The sequence below is a fragment of the Suricata suricatta genome, chromosome 8 (genome assembly GCF_006229205.1).
Source record: "Suricata suricatta isolate VVHF042 chromosome 8, meerkat_22Aug2017_6uvM2_HiC, whole genome shotgun sequence".
NCBI classification, from domain to species: Eukaryota; Metazoa; Chordata; class Mammalia; order Carnivora; family Herpestidae; genus Suricata; species Suricata suricatta.
This window is the reverse complement of record NC_043707.1, coordinates 17,972,061-17,998,476: the sequence shown is the minus strand read 5'-3', so window position 1 is coordinate 17,998,476 and position 26,416 is coordinate 17,972,061. Positions and strand designations below refer to the sequence as shown.

General features: G+C 44.8%; 1 long non-coding RNA gene across 1 annotated transcript; it reads left to right on the top strand.

Moving 5' to 3' along the window:
* The first annotated feature begins 4,999 nt into the window (after positions 1-4,999).
* On the top strand, positions 5,000-11,577 carry LOC115299763. Its single transcript, XR_003912321.1, has 3 exons — positions 5,000-5,086; positions 10,419-10,568; positions 11,373-11,577. It is a non-coding gene; the product is annotated as an uncharacterized LOC115299763 (long non-coding RNA).
* The last annotated feature ends 14,839 nt before the right edge of the window (positions 11,578-26,416 follow it).

Sequence of the window (26,416 nt, the reverse complement as noted above, 5' to 3'; positions counted from 1 at the left end):
ACAAAATGGCTGCTTCAGCTCCAGCCATCAAGTCCTGGACCAAGGCAGAAAGAAGGGGGATGGATAAAGGGGAGGGCCAATTCCAAGTGTAACTTTTTTAAAATTTTATTTATTTTGAGAGAGAGAGAGAGAGCAGAGGAGGGACAGAGAGAGAGGGATAGAGAATCTCAAGCAGGCTCTGCTCTGTCAGCTCAGGTCCCTAGGGGACTCAATCCCAGGAACCATGAGATCATGACCTGAGCAGAAACAAAGAGTCAGACGCTCAATTGACTGGGCCACCCAGGCGCCCCTGAGTGTAGTTTTTTAATACAGAAGCCAAAGCTATCCCACACACCTCTAGCAAAGCTCTGCTTACTCGTCATTGGCAAGCATGCCTTCACGGGGCCACCACTAGCTTCAAGAAAGGATGAAAGAAGGTGATTGTGCACAGTCCTGCCCAAAACAAAACAAGGGAAGAACAAGAAGAATGGATATTAGGTAAGCAATGGGCAAGGTCAGCCACCATTCTCACCTATGCCCAGAGGCATGCACACATGGCTTCTTATCAAGCTCAGATTACAGGGCTGGTCTCCAAGGACTCACCTCTGACCCATTATCTTTGAGCCAAACAGCACTTTCATTTTATTTATTTATTTATTTTTGAGAGAGAGAGGGGATGCAAAGTGAGTAAGGGGCAGGGAGAGAAAGAAACAGAAAGACAGAGAGAGAGAGAGAGAGAAGCAGGGCTCACCCATTGTGGGGCTCATGCTCACCCAACGTGGGACTCGAAATCATGAACTGTGAGATCATGACCTGAGAGCTAAAGTCAGATGTGTAAGGACTGAACCACCCAGGTGCCCCGAAACAAGCACTTTTAGCACAAATTCATCCCCAGGAAGCTTCTCAAACTCTCAGATATATAAAAAGAGCCACGGAATTACCCCCTCCCCACACCCTCCCCACATGCACCAATCAGCTGTCCCCCTTCTTGGGCGATAGCCTAGGGACACTGCCTGGAGGGAGGCATCCTACGGCCACACCCCATCCTCCTGGCACCTCTAGGCGCTGGCACACTGATCCAGTCAGGGCTCAGGGGCTGCGGCCTGTGAGTGAAGCTGGATGGGTGTGCTCCAACTCACTAAACTACTGGTGATTGGTTTGGGGCCAAGCCACCATCAGATGGAAAATTGGAATGACCTCATGCTTCAACAAGGCTAAGAATGCTTTAGAACCATGTCAGAAGTCCTTTGGAAGAGTTCCTATGCCCGTATCTACCCCTTATTTTTATTCAGTGATGCATAGTATTAGTCTCTTTGGCATTGTTGGTGCTCTGATAGATGAGGTAAGGTCAGCTGGGCCCGAGTCACCAGAGATCCATGCTGCTTTCCATCCCGCTCCAACCTATGGCTGGCATTACCAGTTGACAGGCAGTCCTGAACACAGCCACATGGCAAATGGGCTACCCTCCTTGGGGACGTCTGGGCATGTTAACAGGGCTGTTCTCAGGGAGTGGCCCCAGCGGCAGCCTCCTGGGCATTGTGGCACCCAGAGGATCAGGAGAGGGAGTTTGGGGGGCAAGGAGAGATATTCAACTTGGCCACTAAACCTCACCAGTTAAAACAATCACTAGAGCTAAAAGATTCAGTGATTTTGGTTGAAATACTAGAGAAGTAAACTTGCTTCTCTTCAAGAGAGAAGGCTTCCTCTTCTTCCAGAGGAGGCCCTCTTTTTTAGACTCTTTTATTTTTATTATTTTTAATTCATTTTTTTAACATTTATTCATTTTTGGGAGACAGAGTATAGTGGGGGAGGGGCAGAGAGAGAGAGAGAGAGAGTGAGACAGAGACTCCAAAGCAGGCTCCAGGCTCTGAGCTGTCAGCACAGAGCCCAATGCGGGGCTTGAACCCGTGAGTGGGATCATGACCTGAGCTGAAGCTGGGCGCTTATCCAACTGAGCCACCCAGTCGCCCCCATAGTTGTTATTTTGAATACACATGAGTAAATGATTGAATAGGGTTTCACCTGCCAGGAAAAAGAAAGAAGAATGTCCAAGAAAATTGGGACAGTCTATAAAGCTATGGCTTTTTAAAAAATATTTATTTTTTTATTTTTTGAGAGGGTGACAGCATTCGAGCAGGGGAGGAATAGAGAGAGTGGGAGAGAATCTCAAGCAGGCTCGGAACTGTCAGTGCAGAGCCTGATTCAGGGCTTAAACTCATGAACTGTGCCAAAACTCATGACCTAAGCTGAAATCAAGAGGCAGATGCTTAACTGACTGAGCCACCTAGGTGCCCCTAAAGCCATGTCTTCTTAAGATTTGTTAGAACTACAGCCTAGTGTGGTGGGCTAGGAGGAAATTTCCAGAAATTAGATTCAGTGAATGATGAATGTACTAGTCAGGGCTCTTCAGAGAAACAGAAATAACAGGAAGTATAGATAAAGAGATTTATTATAAGGATTGATTCACTTGATTATGGAAGATAAGAAATCCAAACCCAGGAGAGCCAATGGTATTATTCTAGACCAAATCTGAAGGTCTAAGACCCAGGAGAGCCAGTGATATGAATTGCAGCCCAAGTCTGAGTCTGAAAGCAGAAGACTAATGTCCCAGCTGGAATACAGTCAGGCAGAGAGAGAAAATTCTTTTTTATTCAACCTGTTATTCTGGTCAGGCCTTCAACAGATTAGATGAGGCCCACCCACACTAGGTAGAGCAATCTGCTTTCCTCAGTCTACCAATTCCAATGGTAATCACATCCAGAAACACTTTCACAGACACATCCAGAAATAATGTTTAACCAAATATCTGGACATCCTGTGGCCCAGCCAAGCTAACACATACAATTAACCATCACAGAGGGTCTTAGTCAAATTATATGTGTGACAGTGAGGTTGGACTTACTCATTAGCTGTTCAACCATTCACATAATCACTGATCTGCTCCATAGAGTATGCTAGGAGGTAGGAATAAGATCCTTGACCTCAAGGAAGTAGGGGAAGGTATAGGTACCGAATAGCTAATTATCTAGATGCTACCTCCTCTGGTAAAGCTTCTCTCACTCCTCATTCTTCAATTCTCCCTACTTTGGGTTCCCAGGGGCCCTTGAGGTAGTGGTGATAATACAACAGATCTAAGAGTATTGTCCCAGATGCACGTATTCACTCATTTAAACCTCAAACAGCACTATGTCAGTCCCTGCTGAACAGAGAGGTTATCTAACCTGCTCCAGGACACAGAGCTGATAAATGGTAGAGCTGAGACCTGAACCAGTCAGTGCCACTCCAGAAGGCAGACTCCTAACCACTGTGTTCTGGAAAGCCCCAAGTGGGTATGCCCATTTTACAGATGAGAAGACCAAGGCTCATGCTAGGATTTGCCTAAGGCCATGGAGTTTAGGATCTGGATCTGAATGCAGGCAGGTGGCAGAGGTTGGGCATGCCACCACAGTTCCGTGGCACCATGCAGAGTCCTCTGTCATGGCACAAGGCATATTGGATAGTGTTCAGTCATTCCCACCCCATCCCCGTTCTACAGCAGACACGTTCCTCAGACAGACTGAAAACCCAATCTATTCCCCTCGTTTCTTCAGCTCCAGCAGAGTTTTGGCATTTAATCCAGTACACACATGCTTGTTAAATGAATGAAACAACTACTAAAAAAAAAAAAGAAAGAAAGAAAGAAAGAAAGAAAGAAAGAATGAATGAATGAATGAATGAATGTTAGTGACATTTCCAGACTCGGGGTATGACCTGTGATTAGGAGGGGCTTAGAAATATTCTTAGCAAACTGGGGATGCGTGTGAGGCTCTGTTTCCTCAGCTACAGGAAGGAACAAAACCCTTGAAAATGAAGAAAGAAAGAAAATGGGGCGTAGCAAGGATTCCGGGTTGGATTCCATGACGTCACCCTCAAGTTGGATGTCTGGGCCGGTAAACAAAGGCTCCTGTGACATGGGCCCTGGCTGGGCTGCCCACCCGGCTGGCGTGGGGGAGGCGGCTAAAGTGGACTGCCTCAACCCTGGCCTCCGCCCCAAGCTTTAGCCCAGACGTCTCTGCATTCAGCAGGTATCTCGTCCAAGGGAAAACCAGGACAGGAAATCACGTTGCCATGGAGACCAGAGAGGCCCTTCCAGACACAGGGGAAAATAAACACATTCTGGTTGGATTAACCCCCACGAAGCCAGTGTAGACTCACCTCCTCGTCTGAGAGGTTCTGATTTTCACTAGAAATGCCCAGGGGCCTCTCGTCCCAGGGCCCTTGGCACCAAGGGTTACGCGGCCACCCCAATCCACTGAGGGTCTCTGGAGACAGTGTCACCGAAGGGCGTAAGAAAGAAGTCATTTTTTTATTTTTTGCCCGAGACCTAAGACCCCCTCAATCTCCTTCATAGCTGAGAGCTTAATGCTGATAAGGATTACCATTTATTTGGTGCCTGCTGTGTGCCGGGCACATTTCTATGCACTGTGAGACTATGAGCTCATTCAATCCTCATGACAACCCAATGAGAAAGGCATTGTTGTTATTATTGTGCCCATTTTACTGATGAGGAAACTGAGACACAGAGAGACTAAGTGACTCGCCCAGGGTCACCAGATAATTGACAGTGGCAGCAGAACATGAGGTGATTTGAGAGTTCTGAGGCAGCAGGGTGCAGCGCGCTAAGGCCTCCAAAACGAGCTGTGCGACCTTGAGCAAGTGAAGTCATCTCTCTGAGCCCCAGTTTTCCTGTTGGTATAGAGGCACCTACCTTAAGGGACTGTTGTGGGGTTAAATTTGGTGCACACTTTTGGGGCACTCACTGTATGCGAGGCACAGAGTATAAGAGGGAACAAAGACACCCACGGTCCCACGATCACGCGTGGGCAGGTGCATTCAGCACAGAGGGAAGTGCCCTTCTGGAAGCCCTGGGGCAGGAAGGAGCTGGCCCCTTGGAAGAACTGGAGAAAAGCCAGAGGGGCTGAAGTTCCCAGCACCGCGGAGGCGGAGGCGGAGGCGACTGCCTGAAGCCAGGTCACTCGGCACCGGCACCGTGGTAGATTCATCTCTAACCGGAAGAGGAGGGGTTTGTTCCCAGGCCTGACTCTGAGCGAACACAGAAGAAAGTCAGGTATCATGGGCGTTGCTGGGGGGGGGGGGGGGGCATTCTGCCTGGAGGGGTCCAGACAAGGGTTTGGCTAATTACCGACTGGCTTGCCTCTTGTTGGCCCACCAACTAAGAACGGTTTGAGAAATTTTAAGTCATTGAAAAAGAATTAAAAAAATATTTTGTGACAGGAAATATAGATTTCAGAGTCCATAAATAAAGGTTTATTGGAACCCAGCTGCACTTACGTTTACTGATGGTCTCTGGCGGCTTTGGCACTGGGAAGGCAGAGGTGAGCAGCTGGGAAAGAGATGTATGGTCCACAAAGCCAAAACTAATGAATGTCTGGCCCTTTATAGCCCTAGATGAGTTGCCTCTGGCTTTGAGGAGCAAAGCCCTACTAAGGAGACATGGTACCCCAAGGCCTTTGCAGGGCAGGCAAGGCCAGGAGGCAGTTGTCCTCTGTGACTCCAAGTAGACACGACAAAAATGAGTCGCGGGTTTTCCACATGTTTTCACTCATGAAGCCCTCACAACAGTCATTCTGAAATAAGTGCCGTGATCACCCTCACTTTACAAAGGGAGGGACAGAACCAGGAGGAGACAAGGGACTTGCCCAAGGCTACATAGCTCAGGGGTTGGGGAGGGGAGACAGAGCAGCACTTGAACCTGAGCAGCTGTGTCCAGGATCAGATTTTCAGCTTGCATTCTGCCACCTCTCCTGGGCATGCCTCAATGGTGGCGTGGCTGGCGTGGCAGGGGGCTTGTCACCCCACCTGAGCTACCACCTCACATGTCACCGAAGCCGCAGGGGAATTTGGATGCCCAGCTGTGGCCTGTGTTGGGGGAATTTCAACATTGGACAACAGGTTTGTGCTGACCTACACGCCCTCAGATGTGAGCTCCCCAGCCCTCAAGAGCACAGAGCTCAGGAGCCCTAGGAAACTAGTGTGACCTTGGGCAAGTTAGTTATCCTCTCTGAGCCTCGGTTTCTCCACTGAAACTTAAGTGCCTACCTTGAAGAATTGCTGTGTTATATTCAATGACACATTTATTGGGCACTTACTGTATGCTGTATGCCTTATGCCTTGGAAGGCCAAGTGCACAGATTATTCAAAGGGCTCCATTGCCCTCTGGCTGCCCATGGTTTTGACCCAGAGGGACTCCCAGAAGGTGACTGGGGGGAGGGGGAAGGAGGAGAGTAGGATTCGGGGTATTAAATTGCCAGCTTCCTTCCTGTCGGGTCTTTGGGTGCCTAAGGGTGACATGGAGATGGCCTGTCCGTGTGGGCCTCTCAGGGTCCAGGCTACAGTAGTCAGCCACTCCTCTGCCACCTCTGCAGGCCTTGGGTGCTAACAGAGCCTCCCGTACTTAATCCTTGAGGATGCTTTCGGAGTTCTGATACCCTGCCCTGCTCTGGAAAGGGTCCCTTTGTTACACGGTGCTCAAATTGCCTGATTTGAGTGTGCCGTCTCTCTCCTGCTGGGACCCTGACTGTGGCACTTTCCGTCTAAATGAATTTCCTAAGCACGCCGGGTAGGCTCAGTGCATTCTGCCTGGTGTCCAGTTCCCCAGTACATTCTTGACAGTTGAATAGCCATAGAGATGAATACAAATCAAACCAATTGTCTAATAGTAGTTGACTAGATAAAGGAGCTCATTCAGTGGGTATTTTTGGAGTATCTACTAAGCTTCAAGCACTGTGCTAACCCCTAAGGACCCAGCAGGAAGCATATGCAAAAAAAAATTAATAGTTCCATATGTGTGAGTATAGAAAGATTCCATAATATATCATTAACAGAAAAAAATCAGTGGCTCAGTCGGTTAAGCATCTGACTCTTCAATTTGGCTCAAGTCATGATCTCAAGGTTTGTGAGTTCAGATCCACACCCCCGGCCCCGCCCCCCCCCCCCATCCATCTCTGCACTGCTGGCAGGGTGGAGCCTGCTTGGGATTCTCTGTCTCTCTCTCTCTCTCTTTCTGCCCTTCTCTCTTTCTCTGTCTCTCTCAAAAATAAATACATAAATATTAAAAAAAAAAAAAAAGGAAGGGGCAGCTGGGTGGCTTAGTCGGTTGGGAGTCCGACTTTGGCTCATGATCTCGAGGTTCACGGGTTCAAGCCTCACATTAGGCTGTGTGCTGACAGCTAGCTCAGAGCCTGGAGCCTGCTTCCGATTCTGTCCCTCTGTCTCTGCCCCTCCCCAACTTGCACTCTCTCTCTCAAAAATAAACATTAAAAAAATTTTTTTTAAATAAGAAAAAGAAAAAAGAAAAGAAAAGAAAAAACTAGGCTATAGAACAATAAGTGAACCCATTTTTATTTTTTGGTTCAGAAATAAGTATGGAAGGATATAGAACCAACTGTTAATAACGGTTAACTGGAAAGATGGGAGTTATCACAGACTTTCGTCTTTTATTTTATTTTATTTTATTTTATTTTATTTGAGTTTTCCTGGAATAAGCTTTACTAATTAAGGAAATTTCCATGTTGAAAAACTAACCCACTATGCCTGCTTCTTTCCTTTTTAGGGTAACATTTATTTTTGCAATTATAAAAGCGCTACATGAATACATGCTTTGAGTTAAAATTTCAAAAACTATAGACATAGTTTAAGTCTTTCTTAACCATCCTGAGGTAACCACTGCTGTCTGAAGATATGGTTACCTCCAGGATTATTTTGCATTTTACATTCATTTGCATACACTTACATGTAGCTATAGACAATATTTTGTCTGTTGTGTTGGGTCTTTTTCTTTAACATGAATGATACCCTATGTTAAGTATTCCTCTACACTTCGCTTTTTTAATTAAAAAAATGTTTTTATTTATTTTTGAGAGAGAGAGAGAGAGAGAGAGCATGAGCAGGAGAGGGCCAGTGAGAGAGGAAGACACAGAATCTGAAGCAGATTCCATGGGGCTCAAACTCGTGAACTGTGAGATCATGGCCTGAGCTGAAATCAGACGAGCCACCCAGGCACCCCTGCCCTTTGCTTTCTAAAATCCAAGGTCTTGAAAGCCTTTTCACATTAGTATAGATTGACTTAGCTTCTCTTAACCACTCCAAAATATTCATAGTATGGACATACCACAGTTAATGTCAGTTATTAGAGACTGCAGTTTGAAATTAAGCCTTAGGTCATGTCTTAGTTATCTATATATACATAACAAATCTTCATGGAAGTTAGCAGCATAAAACAATAAATATTTAGTATCTTACTGTTTCTGTGGATCAGGGTCTCCCACAAGGCTGCAGACAAGGTGTTGGCCAGGACTATAGTTTCATCTGGTAGCTCAAGTGGGGGAGAATCCCATTCCTAGCACATTCACATGGTTGTTGATGGTTCTCCTCGATGGCTATTGGCTGGAGGGTCTTCCTCAGTTCCTTGCCATGCGGGTCTTTCCACTGGAGAGCTCACAACATAGTAGCTGTCTTCCCTCAGAGAGAGCAAGCGAGAAAAGGCATGCAAAATGGAAGCCAGAGTCTTTTTGTCATCTAATCTTAGAGATGACATCCTGTCACTTCTTTTGCCATATTCTATACATTAGAAGTGATTCACTAGGCTCAGCCCAAGAGTAAGGGGAGGAAATTACATAAAGGCATGAACATAAGATGCCAAGGATCATGGAGAATCATCTTGGAGGACGTCTACTGTTGGAAAGAGAATCCAGCAATTACATGAACCATGGATGTAAAGAGGAAGCAGGGATAGTTCAAGGCAAGGACTGCTGATCAATTCAACAAATATGTATTGAGCACCTATTTTGTGCCTCAGCACTATCCTGGTACAGGGGATAAAATGATGAACAAGACAGACCAAGCTGAAGATGGATCTCATTGAGTTCACAGTATAGCAGAGGCAAGACAAGGCAACTTGTATAAGGATAAGGAACAAGAGACAGTGGTCATGCCATTCACAAGCGATTTCACAGGTAAACTCACCACAGCCTGTGACTAATTAGATGTGAGTGAAGGGGAGGGAGGAGATCAGGATGACTCCCTTGTTTCAAGGTTGGGTGCACTCTGGTCCCTTTGCCAGAGGGGAAGAAAACTGGAGGAAGACTTAGGTAAGATACTAAGCCCAGTGTTGGACATGTTGAATTTAAGGAATCTATGGGACAACCAGGTGATATTCAAGGGTCCACTGGACACCAGCTTAGGAGCTCAGAAGGGATGCCTGCACTGGAGACAGGAAATAAGGCATCAGTGGCATGGTGATGGCATTTAAAGCTACATCAGTGACTATAAAGAGAATAGAAGGCTGGTGGGACCCTGATGACTGGGAACACCTAAGGGGTGGGGAAAAGAAAAGAGAAGGGCAAAAGGAAGGGGGGAAAAGGAAAGAGAAAGTAAGAGAGCAGTCAGAGGGACAAGGAGAGGACGCCATGGACTCTGCAGGAGCAAAGGAACAGAAAATAAAGGAGTTATCGGACACATCAAACACAGTCAAGAAATCAAGATGTCTCCCTTGGTGCAAAAAGGAGGCCATTGGTGACGGCGAGGAGTTTCCAGTAGAGACTGTCATGGGAACAGTTTCAGAAGTGGTGACTGGGAAGCAGAGAAGGTTGAGGAACAGAGCTAGTGAGGGCAAATCACCCTCACCTGCTTTCACGCATTGGCACCTATGTGAATTCTGAGGCATTATCTGAATTAAATGTCCATCCTTGAAGCTATTCTGGGAAGCTGCCAGCAATTCCTTTTTCATTCAGTCCTGTTGCTTTGGTTGGGAATCATCCCATGAGGCAAGAAGGATAGGTTTGCTTTCAACAGGTGGGGAAAGAGGAGGGAGAACAGCCAGCCAGGGTGGCGCATCTTTCTGGACTGTGATTGTGAAGATGTGGGACCTCCAGTAAACAGAGAAGCAAAGATCTCCAGGAGCATAATGGCGGGTGAGACATGAACTCCTGGATCCCATGTGGGTACTGAACATCCCATATCTGAAATGAATCTCTGGCGCCTCTGGGAGGCTCAGTCAGTTAAGCGCCCGACTTTGGCTTAGGCCATGATCTCATGGCTCGTGAGTTCAAGCCCCATGTCGGGCTCTGTGCTGACAGCTCAGAACCTGGAGCCTTGTTCTGATTCTGTGTCTCCCCCTCTCTCTGGTCCTCCCCCACTTATGCTCTCTTTCTCTCTCTCTCTCAGAAATAAACATTAAAACACTTTTTTAATGAGTCGTCACTCAAAGCTGAAATGCATTCATATCCTATAGCAACCTGGAGGTTTAGGAAATTCAGACGTTTATTATTTATTATATATATAATGTGCATATTTAAATATTTAATATATATTATTTAAGAAGGAAGAATCATAGCTTTTGTCACGTGACATGTCTTTGTGTACTTTTCTTGCAATTTCAGTTTGTTCTCTTGTCCACCAGAGGCCCTGCCTATCCTCTTGGGATCAGAAAACTATGAAACTGGTGATATTCACGGCAGAACTGGAGTGGATTAACCAAGATGGTTCATGTGGAGGCCTTTCCACACCCTCTTGTGATTTCGTCTAAACAGGTCTCTGAATGTGATTGCTCAAGATTTAGACCAACCTATACGTGTGTGTTGGGGGAAGGGTATTTTAAGAGACTGTTCATGCTTAAAAGGATCACGTTTCAGGGCATCGGCTTCTGTCACAATACATTGAACAGTGTACCTGCTTTTGTGTGTCACTCTCTAACAATGGAGTTACAAAGCTCCATCACTTGCAAAATCCCTTTCTAGTTACTCCCAATTTATTCATCCCACCTCTGTTTGTGGGTCCACCAAATCCCTTACTTAACATTTTCCTTTTAGGATCACCTACAAGTTGGAAATAAAAAGTAAGCCATTGGTAAACATTAGCATTCTACCTGAATGGCTTTCTGTTGGGAAGCAGCATTTAGCAAGAGGTACACACTGGGGCTGGAAGATTTCAGAACTAATTTGCTGATGGCATTTTCATATTTACCTGGCTTCCCCACACTGATGTTTTGTTTTTATTTTACCCCCCCCCCATTTAATTTTATTAACTCATGTTCAGACACTGACCTGAGTTTAGGAACCGAAAACAGTTACGTTTTGCAAAACGTTATTGTCAATAAAAATGACCAGCAATCTGTAGACCTCACTCCCTGGGAGAGACTCATGATGCTTCTGGGTCTGACATGATGTCCCCTCAACCAGCCTTTGATCACCCCAGCGGTTTGCAGCCCCCAACGGTTTTGTGTAGCTCCTTCCATTTCTCCCTTCCACGTGGTAATGATTCTGGGAAGAGAACCATGTCTGTATTGTATCACCAATTTTAGCTTTAAGGTCACTAACAGTTCTTTTTCACCACAGGGAAGCCAGAAGCTCCATGATCCGGTTCTTCTTGATTAATTTCCTGTGCATTTCCCAAGTTCTTCTTCTGTTGTTCGGATACAATTTTCTCCTGTGTCATTTCTGCTTTTCCTGCCTATAGCGAAATTGTAACCAAGTTGATCCTTTGTATCCATTTCTTCTTTTCACTCTTGGTTTATAACCTGTCCTTGTAGCTCATTGAGTAAAGACCATTTTTCAAACAGGTTGCCTCTTGGCAGTAAATTTTTGTATCTGGAGAGATACTTTCTTCTGAGCTCTTTGATCTTTGTAATTTGTCTCAGGCTGTTAAATATTTTCATAAATCCCAAGGTTTTATTTTTTACTCATTGATAATCTATTAGTTTACTTTTTTTAAAAATCTACATATGTGTGGCTGGAATGTCTTCAAGATTGAGTAGATGTTTCAACCGATACAGATGGCCCCTGATTTATGATGGTGTGACTCAGATTTTTTGACTTTATGTTGGTGTTAAAGCAACATGCATTCGGTAGAAATTGTACTTCAGATTTTGAATTTGGATCTTTTCCCTGGCTAGGATATATATGAAACGATCCTCTTTTAACCGTGCTTGGCCAGGGACTGGCCACACCATCACTTTAAGACTTTCAGGCTTGTTAAGTCTAGCGATGAAAGTAAATTTTGGACTCGGTGCTTTTAAGAAATATTCTGGATACTATTGTTAATGTTGATGTTGTTATTGATACTGCAGATATTTTGATGCTACAAAAACTATAGGTTCCCGACTCCCCTTCCTAGACAGCATCCACAAATATGTTTCAAATGGAATCTGATGCCAGACTCTGAGAAAGTAGTCTAAAGGGGTTGCCATGTAAATCGCACAAAGGCAGAAACTTTTGTCTGCTTTCATTCACAACCGCGTTTCTTTAGCCACTGACAGTCACATTGTTGTCTCACAAAAATCTCTCCTGGAGGAATTGATGAAGGGTTGTTTCGCGGCTTGGGCTGGTGGGAATTCTCACACCACGCCTGAACCTGCTTCCTTACCTTTGCTGAGTACATGGCCCTTGCAAAGGGAACCCTCTGGCATCTCTAAGGTGAGCAATTGATTGGAGTCCTGGAACACAGGCTCTGTAGCCAGGTGGCTCAGATCAGAGTTCACCTTTGACCCTTACAGCTATGCGACTTTGGGCAAGTGACTCAATCTTTCTTTTCTACTTTTCCTCACACTTCTTATTATGAAAAATTATACACATACAGAAAAGTTGAAAGAATAGTACTACGATGACCATGTGACATACTACTGATAACCCAATGCAGAACCCATCAAGTTACAATAATTATTCACATTTTGTTATATTTGCTCTATGTGTGTGTGTGTGTGTGTGTGTGTGTGTGTGTGTGTGTGTATATGTGTGATATAATAACCAAAATCAAAATTTGGTCTTGTTTCCAGTTCCTGGCACATCGCTCCTAAAAACCCCAGGATGCCTGGGAGTGGTAAGAGTATCTTTTGTATGTAAATGAATAACTGGGGGCTGGAGGTCCCTAGGTAGCTTCAGGCTGGGTGCTGGTCACCAGAAAGACCAAGGCACAATTAGCTGGTTGGAACTTTCAGCCCCGCCCTCCCACATCTTGGGAGGGGAGAGGGGCTGGAGATTTGAGTCAGCGGCCAATGGCCAATGATTTCATCATTCTTGCCTACGTGATACAAGCTCTCCATAAGAGCTTCCAAATAACGGGGTTTAGCAAGCACATAGAGAGGCTGGAAGGCAGTACGCACAGAGAGGGCATGGAAGTTCTATGCCCTTCTCCCCTGCCCTATGCATCTCTCCCACTTGGCTGTTTGTGAGTTGTATCCTTCATAATAAACCAGGAAATATAAGTAAAATGCTTTCCTGAGGGGACTGTGGGCTGGTATCTCAAGTGAGGCAGTCCTGTGGGACCAACCCCTCCACCTGCGGGGTATGAGCTAACTCTGGGTAGTTAGTGTCACAATTGAATTGTAAGACCTCAGTTGGAGTCTAGAGAATCAGAGAATTGGTTGAAACCATCACAGAGGGGCGCCTGGGTGGATCACTCGGTTGAGCGTCTAGCTCTTGATTTTGGCTCAGGTCATGATCCCAGGGCCATGGGATGGAGCCCGGTGTTGGGCTCTGTGCTAAGTGTGGAGTCTACTTGGGATTCTCTCTCTCTTTCTCTCTGCTCCCCTCCCCCATTCATGCTTTCTCTCAAACAAAATTTTAAAAGTTTTTAAAAAAAGAAAAGAAAACATCATAGAGTTATGTGTATGTACAAGAAAATTACAGGTATCATGACACTTGTCCCCTAAATATTTCCGCCTATATCACCTAAAAATAAGTACGTTTTCCTACATAAGTACAAGACTAGTATCACCCTTAGTGAAAATTCACAATGATGGGGCTCCTGGGTGGCTCAGTCGGTTAAGCCTCCGACTTCGGCTCAGGTCAGATCTCACGGTCGTGGGTTCGAGCCCCGTGTCAGGCTCTGTGCCGACAGCTAGCTCAGAGCCTGGAGCCTGCTTCCATGTCTGTGTCTCCTTCTCTCTCTCTGCCCCTACCCCTCTCATGCTCTGTCTCTCTCTGTATAAAAAAATAAATAAAACATTAAAAAAAGAATAAAAGAAAATTCACAATGATTCCTAATGTCATCTATTTCAACAGTCTGTATTCAAATTCCACCAAATGTCCCGCAAATGCTTTTTATGCAGTTTTTGTTTTCAATATCAGGATTCCATGTAGGATCACAAATGACATTTGGTTCTTAGTCTCTTGGCTCTTATTTTTTTCTGGGAAAGATCCCTACCCTTTCATAAATGACATCAATATTTTTGAAGAGTCCAGGCCAATTGTCTTGTAGAATGGCCCAAATTCTGGATTTGTGGGACTGTTCTTCCTGAGGGTGTGATACTTAACATTTCTACGTCTTAGATCCCCACCTGTGACCCGGGTGTGGGAACGTTAGCTGCTACCTGGCCAGTGTACACCACTGTGCAGCTGGCGTGAGAACTGCATGCTGTAATGCTTGCAAGGTGCTTTGTATGGTGTCTGGCATACAGTAAGTGCTCAATAAATGAGCTGTTGTCATCATCATGATCAACGTCCTTATCCTCATCTGCATCATCACCACCACCACCACCACGTTCAGTGCTCCAGGCTCCATGCTGCTTCGCATTGAACTACTCTGATTCTTTCCTCACCTTTCTGGGATATTTTGTGCTCATCTTGGCTCCATCCCTCTGTCCAGGAAAAATTGTCCAAGGAAACCTAAATTGAACAAATCTCTCAGCTCCTCCAAGGACTGGCATTGCCCCTTAACCAATCTCCTAAGGACACCCTCTTTTCTCAGTATTGCTATCTTATTACGCCAACTGGCTCACACAAGACTGAGGCATTTGCCGGTGTAATGCCCGACCAGCGAGGAAGGGGGAGCTTCGTCATTGTTGGCCCTGGTGGTGACCTTGGTGCTGAGGTTGTTGGTGCCGCAGATGCAGCAGTGGGCAGTGCCAATGGAGGGATGCTGGGGAAAAGAGATTGGCTGGCGAGGAAGGTGAGGAATGTGCTGCCAAAAGACTGGGCTCAGCGCCAAATGCTAATTACGATGGCCCAGAGGGTACTGGTACCCGCTGTCAGCGTCATCTAAGGAAGTGTGGGGCAGGAGGGGGTGGGGGGTGGGGGCTGGTGGGAGTGGGGGAGGTGACAGGAACAGGAAAGGTGAGAGGGACTGACAGGTTGGAGAGATCCACTTGTTCCCCTAGGGTCCACCCTCCCTTCAGACCCAAGCTGTCTGGGAGAAATTGTGGCTGTCACCATGGCAACAGCCAGCAGCTGATGCGTGATGCACAGTGTCTTTATTAGAGAACCTCGGTCAAGCTTGTGCCAGTATTTTTCCATCTGAATCTCATTTCTTCAGTGAAACGGGAGACCAGAAGCTGGAGACAGCATGGGTGGGGTTGGGGGTGTTTGGAGATGAGGAGAGACGGGAGCGTTCTCAGACATTCCACCAAAAATTCTGGGAATCCTAGTAGTAGATCGAAGAGAGGCAGATATTTTCCCCCATTGCCTTGATAAGACGTAATTTAAATATTCAAATTGCTTCAGAATTTCCTTAAATTATACATGAACTGCTGAAGCAGCACTCCTGTTGCCTTTGGAACAGGAGTTCAGGAGACCCTTGCGGGAGACGTGGTCTCTGGTGTGAAGAGCACAAACCTGGGAGTCAGACTGACCTTAGACTCGCAGCTCTGTTACTTCCCAGCCAATTACCTGAACTCATTAAGCCTCAGTGTCTCATCTGTAAAATGGAGGTCGTGAGAGGAGCGTGCAGGGTTGAGAACAAATGAGCAGGTGCATGGAGAATTCAGTCCAATACTCGACCGCCATTAGGTGTTCAGTAAATGGTTGCTGCTGGTAGTGCCATGACCACCTCTGCCACTACCACTTACGACAACCACTCCTCCTGTTACTACCACTGCTACTGGTACTGTTACTGCTGCTGCTCTTACTATTACTACAGTCACGACTCTGGGTACTCTTTCTGCCCCTCTTCTTTTACAGTCACTGCGAGGAGGAGGCAGTTGAGCTGAGTCTGGGACTGTGAGTCATTGGCTACTCCCTCGTCTCCCACGAATGGAGCTGAAGGGCTGGTTGCGCCAGTGCCTTCTCGAGGAGCTGGAGTCAGAGACTGGGATGCAAGCTCCCTGTGACTCCAGTGTTAGACAAAGGCATGACCCCACCAAGAACCTGGGAAGCCCATTAGCACCATGAGATTTTTATTAGAAGAGCTCATACAGCTGACCCATTTCAGGATTTTCCTCTCCTGAACCTATCATTCTACTTCCCCCTCTATTTTTGTCCTATCTGAGCAACTGCCCGCATTGATATTTATTTAAGGTTTTTCTCCTCCAAATTGGTTCCTTTTTTATGGGCCAAATAAAGGCAGTTTGGAAGGAGACTTTATAGCACCATGGAAAATGTAAAACTAGTATCTCTTGCCATGAAGGAAAGTAACTGTACAAATAAAAATGATGGAAACAATTCAGTGCTAATATTTTTTTCCTACTGAAGGTCTGAGACCCAGGCTCCCTTTCTATTATAAAAAAAAAAAAAAAAAAAAAAAGGCTGGCAAGGGCTCAGACACACCAGCGCCAAACTCTCCTGTGTGATGAGAAGTAGTGAAAAACAGAAAGGGAGGTGACTTTCTCATGATGTCGTTCAGTGATATCCAGTGCCTCTATGTGTGCCACTTAACGTCACAGCTGACCTTAGTGAAGAAGAGAGGAGGCTGGGGCAAGAGACAGATGCTAGAGCAGAGTGTATATTGGCTGCATCTCAGGGTTCAGGCCACCCAGGAGACAGGAGGACGTCCCAGGTGGAAAGAAGAGCATTCGTAAAAACATGGAGGCATGGGTCAAGAAGATGTATCTTCAGGCAACTTGAAGTTGTCTGGTCACTGATGGGAGGAGGGACAGACCACAGGGTCCACATCAGATTTCGTTTGCCCTGAGGAAGTCAGATTTCATTCCCCAAGGCAAGTGCAACTCTTGAAGTAAATTACAGAGCAGAATGACAATCCAGCAACCACAGCTACAGTACGGAAGTACTCATTGTGCGTGAGGCACTGCGTCTCCACACTGGGAGGCAGCCGATACTCCCCAGTTCCCCTGCTGGGACAAGAGAGCCTTTGCAAGGTTAAGAAGCTGCTCAAAGGTGGTAGATTACAGAAATGACCATCCATCCTCCATCCCTCCCTGTGTCTGTCACCTTGCAAATGACTTTGCAGCTCTTCCCACCAAGAGAGGAATTGGCTTTGTGATCTTGGATCAAAGGAACGCAGGGGAAGGGATGAAGGGCCAAGGCCATGAGTGTTTCCAGTTGCGCTTTTGGAAGCCTGACGTCACCACGTTTATACAAGGCCTAGCTGGCCTTCTGCAGAACAAGAGACCAGGCGGAGAGGAGGCCAGTTTTTCTAGCTAAGACCCAGGCGTGGGATGGAGCCTGGTATCAGCAAAGCCACGTCTCCAGCGTGCAGCTGACCCCGGACACATGCGTGAGCCCAGGCAAGCCCAGCAACCCCCTAGCTGACGGCGGACTCATGAGCTAGAAAGTGGTGTTACTTACAGCCATTTTTTTAGATAGGCTTCGGTTGGTAAAAGCTAACTAAGAAACCAAGATAAGTCGGAGAATAAATGTTGCAACTAGGATTCGTTCCCAGGCTGTGCTCCTTTTTCCCCGCTCAGGCCTGTGCTTTAAACACCATTTCTCAGAAACACTCAGAAAATTTCCAATTTACGTTGGTGTGTATCATCTCTGCAGGACAACTGCTTGTAACTTTCCACTGATCGCGGACCACATGTCAGCCCCCTCTAACGGCACCTCACACGGATCTGATGGATGCGCTAGCAGAGCATGGATGGAGGAGGGGCAGAGAAAGATCAGTCCCCCCAAGAAAATTCCCTGCAGGTGCCACCTTCAAAAATTCTTTTATGGCTGCAGTTCTCAGCCAGAAGTGATTTTGACTTCCCCCCCAACCCCCCGCCACCAGACAACACTGGCAGTGTCTGGAGACATTTTTATTCTCACAATTGGGGAGGCACAGTGCTCCTGGCAAATAGTGGGTAGAGGCTGAGGGGAACTGCTACATGCCCGTCCTGCAAGGTACAAGACACCCCCACCCCACAACAGAATCATTGGGCCAAAATAGCAATAATGGTAAGGCTAAGAAACCCTTTTTGAAGGTATAAACGAAACGGCAACGGATGCTTTGGAGCAGTGAATCTTAACCCTGTCTATGCATTAGATTCAGCCACAGAATTTAAAAACAAAAAACCGAAGCCCAGCTTCGATCCCCAGCGACTCTGACTCATTTGGGGCGGGGTCATTTAAAACATTCTTTCCAGGTGATTGGACTGTATGGCCAGGGCTAAGAGCCACTACTTAAGAAAAAGTACTATGACGGTAATCATACAAAGAAGACAGTGAAATGATGCTTTTAAGAATATGTTTACCCCCTTCTCCTCGTTAAAACAGCCTCTCCACCCAAGCCCTGCTCCCTGATGCCGGCCCGACTGCCACCTGCTGCGTGACTGCCCCCAGTCTTGTGGCCAACCCTCCCCTGCTCTCTGTGGTCTCCACTTCTGTTCTCTATCACCCTCACCCCAAACAAACGCATTCTTTCTGATGCAAAACTACTTGCTCACATATTTGTAGATCTTCATTTACAGAATGCATTTTAGGACTTATTATTTTAGGCTTTTCTTGAAAGTTTGGGGATTATCAGCAGGACATTCTGTCCACCAGCATCTTCTGACCTCTCCCTGTTTTCATTCATCTCTTTTTTTCTTTTCTTTTAATGTTTATGTATTTTTGAGAGACAGAAGGAGAGAGAGAGAGAGAGAGAGAGAGAGAGAGAGAGAGAGCACGCACCTGAGCAGAGAGGGGGTAGGGGGAGGAACTGAGAATCCAAAGCAGGCTCTGTGCTGACCAGAGAGAGGCTGATGTGGAGCTTGAACTCACAAACCATGAGATCATGACCTGAGCCAAAGTCAGATGCTTAACCCACTGAGCCACCCAGATGCCCCTTCATTTATCGCTCCCTTCTGTGCTCCAGGGCATTAACTCAGCAGGCTTGAGATGGTCAAACGCTGCACACATTTCATAAGACTGGCTTTTGATTGACTTCTAAGCCCTGGGAATAAGCTGCGTGAGAAGAGTGTCTTTCTACACCTGGGGCTTGGGCCCGGCCGGATAGTTCAGGAGCACATGTGGTTTGCGGTGGGGACTTTGGGCAGTGCTCTATCAATGGGACTTCTGGACAGGGCGGTTAGGGTCAGTCACACAGTCCTGACATGACTGATGCCCAGTAAAGACCACAGACACCAAGGCTCCGGAGAGCCTCCCTGGTTGACGGCACCCTGTGTGAGCAGTCGCTCGTCACTGCAGGGAGAATCAAGTGTCTTCTACATGATCCCACTTGGAGATGCAACTGGAAGCCAGCGCCTGGACTCTGCCCTGTGCAGCTTTGCCCTTTGCTGGCTTAATCTGTAGCCTTTCATATAACGAACTCTAACTGTGGGGGCAGCTGTCCGACTTGGTGAGTTCAAGCCCTGCATTGGGCTCCGGTTAGGATTCTCTCTTTCTCTCTCTCTCTCAAAATAAAAGAAGAAATTAAAAAAAAAACCAAACCTTTAACTATGACTATAACAGCTCTGCTGAGTTCTAGAAGTCCTTCTAGAAAACCATCAAACCTGAGAGTGGTCTTGGGAAGCCCCAACACATCTTCCCACTCCTCCCTTTCCACTTTTGGAATAAACCAGAAGATTCTTCTGCCTGTCTTTTGCAAAGCAGTTCTGACCACATTCAACTCATTTGTATTTCATACTCCCTTCTAAGTAGTTTATCAAAAAATTTCTTTCAAATAAATTCTTCACCATGGAAGTAAGGTTGGTAGATATAATTTTCTCTAGCTTATCTACTTTTGCAAATACTCCTAGGAAACGTGTGTGGGTGTGTACACATGCACTGTGCGCACACACACACCTTTTTTTAATTAAAGAAAAAAATTTTAATGCTTTATTTTTTTGGGGAGACAGAGCATGAGCCTGGGAGGGACAGGGAGTGAAGGAGACACAGAATCTGAAGCAGGCTCCAGGCTCTGAGCTGTCAGCACAGAGCCAGATGCGGGGCTTGAACCCATGAACAGTGAGATCATGACCTGAGCTGAAGTCAGATGCTCAACCGACTGAGCCACCCAGGCACCCCCAGAGCTGTCCTACCTTTACCAGAACCAGGGCTAAGAATTACTTTACTGTCAGAGTCTAGGCAGTATTTCCATTTACTGCCAGGCCAGGGAAAGAAGATGAAAAACACAACGGGGCAGTGCTCCTCAGGCCTTCCCTCTGCGAACAACGTAAGGTCTCGTAACGGCCCCTCCACAGTAACTAATGGCTGCATAAATGTCATTAGGTGGCGGTACACCGATTTACTGACAAGTCCTCAATTGTTGAATAACTGTGTTTCCAACGTTTTTGCTTTTCCAAATAAAGCACCAGTCCCGATTCTTGCACTGTGATCATTTGGTTCTGCTGTAATCTTAACACCAATTTCTATACATGGGATTTCTGAATTAAAGAGCTCAGATGTTTTCAAGATCTTTGACAGATGACACCTTTGGGGACTGTATCGATGAACAATTCCACCAGTTCTATGTAGCCATGATCATTTCCCCGCTTGCTTCTCACACTGGGCATTCAATGCCGGCTCCATTCATTAACTAACCACTTTATCAATAAGAGGATGATTAGCTAAATTACAGTACATTTATACTTCAGACTATTATGCTGTAAAGAACAAGGGAGGTGCCTAGAATATAAAGGTGGAGAGAAACAAAAAGAGACATTCCAGTATAATTAAATGAACAAAAACCTGACAAAATCTAGATTTAAAAAACCCACCCAGAACATTTAGAAGAAGAGAAGGAGGTTTGTGATCCCACATTATGGCTTTAAAATGCCAGTGGAGGAGATAGAGAAGCTTCACTGAAACAACGAGCAGCCTACACTACATATCCCAAGAAGAGGGGTTGAGGGACAGGTAGAAGGTAAAGCTGAAAATCCTGAAAACTCCAATTTGGAGAGGAGCCCACTGAGGGATGAGTCCCAGCCGGGAGAGAAGGGCCCCCCCCCCACCGCCCCCTGGCCGTCACCTCACTGTTCTCCCAGAGCGCTGGGCAGCAGGAGGGGCTGCCAGTGTTTTCCCAGATGGCAGGAAAGCAGGAAAGGAGGTTAGACTGGTTTCAGCCCCTTCACTCTAACTGTCCCCTGTCATAAAAGGGACTGGACAGAAGAGGAAATGATAAAGAAATAAATCAGGGCGCTTGGGTCCCTCAGTTGGTTAAGCACCCAACTTCAGCTCAGGTCATGATCTCATAGTTCGTGAGTTCAAGCCCCGCGTCGGGCTCTGTGCTGACAGCTCAGAGCCTGCAGCCTGCTTCGGATTCTGTGTCTCCTCTCTCTCTGCCCTCCCCCGTTTGCTCTCGGTCTCTCTCTCTCTCTCTTAAAATAAATAAATATTAAAAAATTTTTAAAGAAAACAAATCAGGTGAGTCTCCTGGGCGCAGTGTAGCAGGTACGGGTGCATGGTGGCCGTCCTGAACCCCTACTTTTGGTAAGAATCTTTGGTAAGGACTTTGTGGGATCTCTGGAAAAGCTGGGTGAGACATTTCCTAACATTGATAAATGAGGAAATAGAGGTTTAAAATATTATCTCAAAGTATAAAGGCAAGCTAAAATTACAAAGCTAAAAATGACCAGAAACACATAGATACAAAGTGAGGCAAAGCAAAAGCAAAGCAAACATAATACTGGTATCATATTGGAGAGAACGGAGATGTTAAAAACAGAAAATAGAAGATGAGAGAATTAAAAGAAAGCATCTCTTATTTCCATAAGTGTATGTGGCATTTTTCTTTTTTCAAAGAAGCAATGGAAAGAGAAAGCCTTTTAGATTGGGTCAAAAAAGCAAAGCCCGACTTTGGGTTGAAAACCAAAGAATATGTCAAAGTTTCTCAGGAAGGTTGAAAGGGATGAACAAAGACATGCCAGGTGAAGTTAAAAAAAAAAAAAAAAAGAAACCTAGGTTCATGACATTAATATCAGACAACATCAAATCCAAGTCTCAATGAGGTAATGAACACTGACAGGGGGATTTTAGGGCCAAGGGCACATACACTCCACAATTAGGCTAAAATTGCAACGATTGAGGAAATAACCAAAAACAACATCAAAATGACCGGAGCTTCAACCTCCAGCATACATAGAGGGCTAACAGACCTAACTGGATCTCCTCTCTCCCATGACAGGTAAGGAAATTAAAAATACCGTGAGGACCTGAATATATGTTCATTAAAGCTGATTTTGTGGTTTTGTATCAAATGCTATACACTCATAATAGAAGGAGGCATTTTTCCGTGTGCCTGTGGAAGTTTTACAATAATGGACCGTATGATGGACTATGAAGAAAATCCTAACAAAATTGAAAACCATACAAACAGAACAGACCATTTTCAAATCACAATATAAGAAAACCAGAGGGGTGTCTGGATGGCTCAGTCAGCTGCTCATGGCTCAGGAGTTCGAGCCCCGCTTTGGGCTCTGTGCTGGCACCTCAGAACCTGCTTCATCAGACCCTCTGTCTCCCTTTGTCTCTGCCCTCCCCACTGAAAATAAATAAATATTAAAAAAAAAAAGAAAACTAGCAACAAAAGATGAAGGATTAGAAAATAATTAGAAGAGGGGGTGCCTGGGTGGCTGTCAGTTAAATGTCAGACTTCAGCTCAGGTGGTGATCTCACAGTTCATGGGTTCAAGCCCTGCATGGGGCTCTGTGCTGACAGCTTACAGCCTACTTCGTGGATTCTGTGTCTCCTTCTCTCTGCCCCACTCATTCTCTCTCTCTCAAATAAATAAAACATTAAAAATTAAAAAAAATTTTTTTTTGTCTTTATTTTATTTTGAGAGACAGAGAGTGAGTGGGGGAGGAGCAGAGAAAGAGGAGACACAGAATCTGAAAGAGGCTCCAGGCTCTGAGCTGTCAGCACAGAGCCCGACGCGAGGCTTGAACCCACAGATTGTGAGATCATGACCTGAGCCAAAGTCGGATGCTCAACTGACTGAGCCACCCAGGCACCTCTAAAAAAATGTTTAAACATTTTTTTAAAGGAAAATAATTAGAAGGAAAAACCTACCACCCATTGGGGTGGGGGAGAAATTTAGGGAGAAATCAGAGAAAAATTATAACCCCAAATTTTCCCAGTATCTTGAATAATGAAATACAGCTTAATAGATAGCACAACCTATGTCAATTGGCTAGAGCTGCATAGCCTTAAACCAGCGTGTCAGTAAAGGAAGCAACAAAAATAAATGAATTCAGTGGGCAAGTGAAGAAGTCAGCAAAAGAACAACACATTATATCTCAAGAAATCAGAAGGAAGAAAACAATAAAGAAATTAGTGAATTTGACAAGAAAACAAAATTTTTTTTAAAGTGGAATTGGTTAATCCTAACACTGAGTCTTAGGGATAGGGTCAGTTAGAGTAAAATGAATAAAATCTGAGTTGGCTAATAAAAAAAAAAAAGGAGGAAAGCACCAAAACCAGTATTAAAGATGAGGCAGAAATAATATCACGCAGAAGAAATAAAAAGACCTAGCACCTTGCAAAACTTTGTGCAATTAAACTTGATAATCTGAAATAGATGATGTTCTAGAAAAATATAAGTAAGTACAGGAGCAAAACAGAGAATGTTATCTACCAGCTTATTGTGGAAAACCCACCAGACCCTGAGCATTTCTCAGAGGAATTCTTCCAAATAGCCAATAAATAGACAATTCTACTTCTATATAAATGATATCAGAACACAGAGAAGGGAAAGATTTTCATATTTCTGGGAAAGCCATGTCAAAACTTCAAAATCACATCACAAAAACTGTATGCCAAGCTCATTTATAAATATCATATATTTTGGGGGCGCCTGGGTGGCTCAGTCAGTTAAGCGTCCGACTTCAGCTCAGGTCATGATCTCACATTTCGTGGGTTCGAGCCCCGTGTCAGGCTCTGTGCTGACAGCTAGCTCAGAGCCTGGAACCTACTTTGGATTCTGTGTCTATCTCTCTCTCTGACCCTCCCCTGTTTGTGCTGTCTCTCAAAAATAAATAAAAAACAGAAAAAAATTATAAACATCATATACTTTTAAGTTTATTTATTTACTTGAGAGAGAGAGAAAATGTGAGGAGGAAAGGGGCAGAGAGAGGGGGAGAGAGAATCCCAAGCAGGCTTTGTGCTGTCAGTGCAGAGCCCAACATGGGACTCAATCTCACAAACCTGGAGATCATGACCTGAGCTGAAATCAAGAGTCGAACACAACTGACCGAGCCACCCAGATGCCCCTATAAATATCATATCTTAAATAAGATATTATTTAAAGAAAAATCTCACATATTTCAGAAATGTAGGAAATGCTGAGTATTTGGAACTCTATTAATAATCACTGGTCCCCATATATCCTGGTTCAAAAAAAAAAGAGAACCATAAAATAATCTAAAAAATTAATTAGTGAGGCACCTGGGTGGCTCAGTTGATTGTGTCTGATTCTTGGTTTCTGCTCAGGTCATGGTCTCATGGCTTCGTGGATCTGAGCCCTGTGTGGGGCCAGGCTCTTCACTGGCAGCACAGGGCTTGCTTGGGATTCTGTCTCTCTCCCTCCCTCCTCTCTGCCCCTCCCCCACTCGTGCTGCCTCTGTCTCTCACAAAATAAATAAATTTAAAAGTAAATAAAAATAAATTAGCACAAAATTGATGAAATATTCTATATCTTTTTAAATCTCAACTGGATCTCGAGTGAAACTTCCTTTTTATTTCCAAATTTTGAAAAATGCACTCTATTTTCCTTGATAAATCTCTCTAAAGTTATTTTATTTTATTGATCTCATCAGAGATCCAGATCGTGGATTTAACATTTGTTTCTCTATTGCTTAACTTTGTTGTGTCTGCTTTTATTGTGCTTGATTCCATATGCCTGCTATTTTGCTCCTTTTAGTTCTTTTTAATAATTCCCTCTCCCACCTTTCTTTTAAGATTTTATTTTTAAGTAATCTCTACACCCAACGTGGGGCTTGAACTCACAACCCTGAGAACAAGGGTCACATGCTCCACCAACTGAGCCAGCCAAAGCGCTCCTCAGAACCCCTTTTTATCAGAAACATTTCACTGATTCCGAGTCATGGGTTTGAACCCTGTGCTAAGCACGGAGCCTGCTTAGGATTCTCTCCTTCTCCCTCTGCCCCCTCCCCTGCTCTCAAGCACTCTCTCTCTACAAGAAAAAAGAAAAAGAAATATTTCATTTCTTTCCATTCTATCTTAATAAAAGCATTTAAAATTATGATTTTGCTTTTGATTACTGGATTGCCTACATCTCATCAATTTTGAAAGGCAGTATTCTTTTTGTGTTCTTTTGTCTATCAACAGAAGCCTGAATTCTATCCCCCTCTTTTTTCCAAAGTAATTTATATACAGGTGATTTCAAAAAATTCTATGTATCCTGATTTTTTTCATGACCCTGATGTAATTCATTCATAATTTGTTTTTATCACATAATTTGACTTGTGCAATTTCTTCCTTTGTAATTTATTTAAGGTTTTGTTTGGCCTGATGTACCATTTTTTATATGTGTCCTTGTATGTTTGAAGATCATAGGTATTTTTGGATATGTATCTATTATGTAACATTTATTAATTCTATTATTCAGATATGATTATCTTTTATCTTGTGTCAGAATGAGAATAGTTTGTTAATCTCTTGTTCAATTTTAGTCAATATTTCTCATAATTCCATAGAAATAATTACTTTAGTTCCCACATTCTTTGCCTCAGTCTTGCTTAAAAATTTTTAAAAATATTTTTTATTTATTTTTGAGAGACAGGGAGAGACAGCATGAGTAGGGGAGGGTCAGAGAAAGGGAGATACAGAATCTGAAGCAGGCTCCAGGCTCTGAGCTAGCTGTCACCACAGAGCCCGACGCGGAGCTTGAACCCGCAAACCCTGAGATCATGACCTGAGCCAAAGTCAGATGCTTAACTGACTGAGCCGCCCAGGCACTCCTAAATTTGAGGCAATAAATTCAGTGGCACTTAAGAAGACCTCTAAGTTAAAAAAAAGCATTGACTCCAGCTCTTCTGAGAATACAAAACAGTTTTGTATTAGTTTTTACTTATATTTCTTTCTTTCTTTCTTTCTTTCTTTCTTTCTTTCTTTCTTTCTTTCTTTCTTTCTTTCTTTCTTCCTTCCTTCCTTCCTTCCTTCCTTCCTTCCTTCCTTCCTTCCTTCCTTCCTTCCTTCCTTCCTTCCTTCCTTTCTTTTTTTTAGATAAACTCTACCCCTAATGTAGGGCTGGAACTCAGGACCCCAAGATCAAGACCTGCATGCTCTACTGAGTGAGCCAGCCGGGTACCTCTACTTTAAGATTCCTTTTAAAACACACACACACACACACA